This window comes from Corvus kubaryi, unplaced genomic scaffold (genome assembly GCF_017639235.1).
Source record: "Corvus kubaryi isolate FWS band 111438036 unplaced genomic scaffold, C.kubaryi_AGA036_p1.0 37334, whole genome shotgun sequence".
NCBI classification, from domain to species: Eukaryota; Metazoa; Chordata; class Aves; order Passeriformes; family Corvidae; genus Corvus; species Corvus kubaryi.
The window spans coordinates 10,142,742-10,149,316 of NW_024581108.1; positions in this window are offsets into that span (position 1 = coordinate 10,142,742).

A 6,575-nucleotide genomic window follows, 5' to 3' on the forward strand; every position below is an offset into this window, starting at 1 on the left:
TTATTAGCTATAGAGGTGTTTGAAAGTGCTTGGGATGCTCCAAGATTTCATTCCAGCTTCACAGCATTCCTCATTGCCTTGAAACTGTGCTAGGCTTTGTATCTCTAGTGAAAGAACCAATTAAAGAGCAGCACTAAATTTACTTTTCCACTCCTTGTGTGGATGGAATGGGAAATGAAGAGCTCTTTGCCACCAACTGGAATGGGTAATACAATATATTTGTAAACACCTGTGTCTTGCCACAAACCCTGACAAGAGACTTCAGAACATATTTCTTTAAAAAGGTCATTGAATACAACCCCCAGGACGCAACGCACACTAAGTGCTTTAATATGTCTTTCACACAGGCCTCACATCGGACATTTCCCCTCCGTTACTGCGCTCACAATCGCCCGCCTGAGGTGCATTGAGGAATCGCCCATCTGTCGTGCAGGGACCGTGCGCGGAACGAGCCCTCGTTCACCGCGCACCCGCGGGAGCTCCGCGGCCCCGGCGCAGTGCGGGAGAGACAGCGCGGGGCCGGGGCCGGGCTCGGGCTCCGCATCCGCTCCCCCCGGGCCGCGGAGACGGGTGGGCCGCACGGGACGGCGGCCCCTTGCCCCGCAAGCGTGCGCGGGGACGGCCCGGGACGGCCGCGGTGCCGCCTTCGGGGTGCCGCCCTCCGGGTGCTTTAGCCGGCGGCACTCGCGTGTCACCGTGCGCTCCCCCTCGGTGCTGGCACCAGGCGCAAGGTGAGACCGCGGTATGGCACAGCTTGTGCTGCACCCACCCTATGCTGTGTTCCACGGTGCTTGTCCAGAGGGCTCTCGGGTCTCGGTACTGCTGAGTAGGTGACACGCAGACCCGCGGGCAGGGACCCCGGGAGGGACCCGGCCGCCACCGGCGCCCACCCGCGCCCCGGAGGGACCTGGTGGCAGGGCACGAGGCTTGCAGTGTATTCTAACCAAGCGGATTAAATGGTTAATGAGGGACTGATGTGCTGCAGAGGGACGGTGACATACCATCCTTTCGGGATTTTTCCAGACGAGGGAGGCGTGTGACCCCACTCCAGCACCGCAGTTCCCTCTGTCTCCGTTACTCTCGGGTGCCATCTGGGCCAGCCAGAGGGGAGGCCGAGCTGGAGCACCATTGCCAGCCACTGCTGCGTGGAGCGTATTGGTGTGCAGTTCCTCTGTACCGAGCCCATTCGCGGGTCTGCCCGCCCCATCCAGCCCATCACCCTTCCCTGTGGCAAAGAAGGGAAAGAAAAGTGCCTTCTTAATGCAGAAATAGGTTATGGGATAGTTTTTGTCTCAGAATTAATTTTCTTCTGAAAAGGAAAGTGCGTGCCCAAAGCAGCTGTTGGGCTGATCTCCCTTCCCTACGTGCGAGGTTCCAGTTGCATGCCAGAGGGAGAAGGGAGAAGTGGTAAGACTTGGCTTTGCTCTGCTTTGTCCTGTCCAGACCTTGCTGGGTTTGGCTCTGCAGCCGGCACCCAAGTGGCCTGCAGTGGCTCTGGGGCTGGGGAAAGCTTGGGTGTGCCTGTGGTCGAGGCACCTTCCCTACAGGAAAAATGTGTCAGCACATGGACTGGTATCTGGCTCCACATTCCTTCCCAGAGATGTTAACTTTCAAAAGTGAGGTCTCCCTTGTGGATTTATGTCAGTGATTTTGGGTTTTAAACTATTCATGCATGAAAAATTACTGTAGGATCTGTAGACTCCCATGTATGAATAATGACTACATGGGAACACAGATTACAGCAGTTTTGCACTGAGACTGCTGCAGTTTACATGCTCTCTTTGGGAACATTATGAAACGTTTTTAAATGCTGGTTCATGTTAATGCATGGATTTCAATCAGTCTCTTTTTGTCCCTTTTGGATTTGTTCAACTTAACAGCTAGTGTGTCTCATGTTTGCTCTAAGATATGCTTAGCAAATTAGGCAAATAAAAAAATGCATGCAAAAATATGGTGCTATGCACATGTTTCAGGTTTTTTATTTATTAATAGACTCCAATTTCCATAGGATAGTCTGCTTTTTCTTTTTTTTTTACTTTCAGTGGATAGTTTATGCCAATTACATGTAGTTTAACAGCTTTGAAATCTGTTTTTGCTTTTCTAATGCATAAAGACATCGATTCTGTTTCAGGTTTTAATTAAACTCTACACTGACTTTAAAGATTCTATTGTCCTTTTCATTTAAATAGGATTTTTGTTAGATCTTTAACAAGACCTCAGTGGGGTAATAAATCTAAGCAATTGTCCTTATTAGGAGCAGATTATCCTCAAGAGATGGAAAGTCACAGAAGTAACTAAAACCATTTGTAGAGACTGAACTAAGGCTTTTTCTTCCTAAACATTAAACAGACTTCAAAATTACTTGCTTGGGCACTCAAATTAAATTAAATGATATTTTGTTTATTTTTCACATTTTCAGTGTAGGCTGTTTGCATTTACTTAAAATTTGAGTTTCATTGAGTAGAATTCACTCCTGAATAAGGATCCTTACTTTCAGTACAAAAATACAAGCTGTAAATGCAACTCCGTATATCCTGCCATTTCTTTTGTTATTAACCCTTGCAGTGCTTCTAATTTATAGGATCTCCTGACACAGTGAGTGTATCCTTAGTTCATTGTTTTTGCCATAGTAGATGAGTCTTGGCTGAAGAATTGGTCTTGTGTTTGTCCCACACCCCAGCCAAGGAGAACTGTGGTGTGCAGCAGTGTGGAGCTTGTGCAGAGATCTCAGATGCTGGACTAAAAACACAGGGTCTTGGAGGAAACTTGTCATATACCCAACAGTTCTGTCTAGGTGTGGCCTTAATGTGTTTTTTTACATACTACTAGGAGGTGAAAGGGGATATAACTCTAATGGTTATTTTATTTTTAGCTGTTTGCTTCATTCGAGGGTATTCTCCGTCATGTAGGTGCTCAGGGGTTTGCTTTGTTCCCGGTTTTAGTCAACGTTTGACTTCTGATGAGACAAGGCCTCCTTGACACCCGCAGTCAAATCCTGAATTTCTCCCCAGTGTTTAATTCCCGACTTCGTTATACACATTGTGGTGCACTTTCATTAAGCATCCAGTTGTGTGGAAGCTCCGTTTTGTGGGTCACTCATTTCTAGGACTTAGTTCTACAAACCAACAGGCAGAGGCAGGGATGTTGCTCAGGGACATTGTCCCAGTGAGCTGTGCCGGGAGAGTGGCGTTTTCCCGCTGGCCGCAGCCGCTGTGCTGCCTGAGCCGCTGCCCTCCGCGGGGCGCGCCGCGGGAAGTCGGGCTGAGGGGTCTCGGCCGCAGGAAGCGGGGCTCCGGGGACACGGCCGCTGGAAGCGGGGCTCCGGGAACACGGCTGCGGGGACACGGCTGCGGGGACACGGCCGCGGGGACACGGCCGCAGGAAGCGGGGCTGAGGGGACTCGGCCGCAGGAAGCGGGGCTGCGGGGACACGGCCTTAGGAAGCGGGGCTGAGGGACATGGCTGAGGGGACACGGCCGCTGGAAGCGGGGCTCCGAGGACACGGCCGCAGGAAGCGGGGCTGAGGGACATGGCTGAGGGGACACGGCTGTGGGGACACGGCCGCAGGAAGCGGGGCTGCGGGGACACGGCTGTGGGGACACGGCCGCAGGAAGCGGGGCTGAGGGACATGGCTGCGGGGACACGGCCGCTGGAAGCGGGGCTCCGGGGACACGGCCGCACGTGACGCGCCCACGTCAGCCTCCGCCGGGAAGGAGCCCGCAGCCCTGCGCAGCTGATGAGGACAAACTCTTCTTGGTTGTTGTAGCTCTCCCAGCTTTCAGCCAGCAGGTATTTAATGTCTCGGAGCCCTCCTATCCGTGGGCTCCTCTGCCGCTGTCCTGCAGGCCGGCGTCTCTGCAGAGCAGGTCCTGTCAGCCTCCAGGCTGCTGCTCCCCACATGGCATCTGCTGTGTTTCTCTAAGAGACTTCACCTCAAACCTTCTTGTCTTCTAAGTGATACTCAAGTGATACAGTGGGGCAGAACGAATTATGTTAGATGAACATAGCTCATAAATATTAAATTCTAATTAGACTCTATTTGCTGCATATTCTAGGCAAAATTGTGTGTTTTGAGCCTTCATCTCCTGCTTTCTATATCACTCAAATAGCAGAGATTTTGGCATGGTAAGTCACAGAGGGAGGTGGAAAATCTGATGCAAAGTGAGATAATGTAGTTCTTCATTATTATGGCTCTTCTGTGCCCTGATAGAAAACTTTAGAACATGGAAGGTGCTGACAGCAGATAAGTCACCTAGTTCCTGCTCTGCTTTAGGTATAAAGCCTGGGGAAAGTGGAAGAAGAGAATGCGCACCCTGGTTTTTAGGCTCAGATTGCAGCTCATCCTTCCTGCTAATGCAGTGCACTGGAGGAAGTGTGGCAAACCTGGGCTGAGTTCTGCAACTTATTTAATATGACTCGGTGCACAAGATTATGAGCGCTAAGAGTGCTCAGCCTTTGGGACAGATTCTGAGGAATTAAGAGATTCTTCATCCTGTATTGTGTGGCAATTAGACCTGATTTAGGCAATGCCGTACCTCATACAAAATCCACAGGGCATAGTTTTGCTCTGGATTGTTATCAGGATGTGGGATTTTCCCTGTTTTCTCCAGCAGCAGGGCCAGGAGTTCATGGCTCTGCAGGGTGAGATTTGAGAGGGCCCAACTCTGTCCCTTGCTAAGAGACTTGTCCTGTCTCCCTGTCTCCCCTCCACCCCTGTTTCTGGGGATGTATGCTGTAGTCAGAGGCAAGTGCTGTGACTCTGGCTGCAGTGTGAAGGTGATGTGTCTATAAGAAATGCAAGGCAAGCTAAATGGACTTCCACTGCTTGCTGATGCACAATGAAAAGATTCCCTTCGTGCCTTGCCCTCTGCAGCAATGTATGTTGCTTTCCAGTGCCAGCTACATACCACAGCATCAGATGTGGCAAGTTGCTGTTTGCACATGTGCCATGCGGTGAGTGAGCAGCATTCCCCCTGTTCCAGCAGCCTCCCTGGAGGACAGAAGGCTGCTTAAAAGGTCAGCTGGGTACCTGTGCATCACAGGCGTGAAAAGCTGCCCTCTTTACGCCCTGAGGCAACAACCTGCTTTCACTTTGTGAAGCCGAGCAGAAAAGCTGGGGTCCGACAGTGGCAGGTATCCCTAAGCACAAGACTAAGGCAGCATGAGGGTATAAGAAATCCAGTTTACTTCTCAACAGGAGTAGATGAGGTTTGGGTGGGAAAGTAATGAGAATGCTAAACGTTTGCTGCTAACATTTACTAAAATGACAGCAAATCTCATCTGTATTAATGTTCAGCTTCTGAGACCCAATGGATCTTACTTTGTTAAAGAAGGTAGGAAGCCTAGAAGTATCTCTTTAATCTGCAACTGGAAAGTACAATTTTGAAATCGTTTCTCTCAGGAATGAAATAATCAGAGTGATAACTGATGTTAAACCTATTCTGAATGTTATTTAAAGGATTTCTCAGATGGAAACAAAAGTTGATAGGATGGTGTCAGGTTCACATGGACATCAGCTTTACTTATGCAGTTGTCCACACGAGGAAGAGAGGTTGATCAGCATGTATTTTCTGGTTATATGGTTGTTTAGGAATCATCAAAAGTCATTCATTATGTGATTTTTAAATACTTCCATTTGCTCTTTGTTTCAACAAAAGGTTGTTGGAACTGTATCCATGTTATTTTACAGGCACAGCTCTATGCATGAGGACTTCACCCCAAAGGGTATCCAGTGTCCTGCATCTTCAGCATTGAGGAGAAAAGAACTGTCTTTCCCCTTCTACTGCTGAACTGTTCCTCTTGCCACATTTTTGATCTCCCTTGGTCAATCTGTGCCTGATACCATGTATACATACATCTTATTGTTCTCCACACTGTAATGCTGTTCTCTTTTTTCCAAATGTCGTTACATTTCCTTTCTCCTTCCTATATTTTTCATTTCTCTTTCGCATTTGTATAATGCGTCTGCTGTCTCTGTTGTTTTTCACTTCTAATTTAATACCACCAGTGAATTTGTGTGTCTCTGCAGATCATTAAAAAGAGGCTATGTGGGACTGCTTGTGAAAGAAAACACTGCATTCCCAAGATAGGTTACAAACTTGTGTGTGTCAGTACTCTGTTTTGGAACTTTTAGTTTTGTTTAGTTCTTTAACAGATGCAAAGTGATCTCTGCATCTAGTGTTTGCCACTTCAGTGTGAGAATACAAGGAACAAATTCAAGTGTTGCAGGACTTGAAAGGACCTGTGTAGCCCTAGGGAAATGGCCGTTCCCCATGTAAGCAAAGCTAAAAATCAGATTAACAAAATCCCTGTCCAGCCACAAAACTAGTCTGTCCCCAGCCTATGGGCAGTTTAGGGGAGTCCTTTCCTCCTTCCCACCCGCTGTAAAGTTGGTTTAAACCCACCACTGTGATCAGTGGCTGGTGAGCTGGCAGAAATGGATATGTGCCTGAAATACCACCACTTAGTGAAAGGCTAAGCTGGCACACCTGTAGTGTAAGGTGGGAGGAGTTCTGCTCCTCTGAGAAGCCAGGAGTCATGTGATTGCTTTAATCCAGCACAAATCTCTGTCTCTGA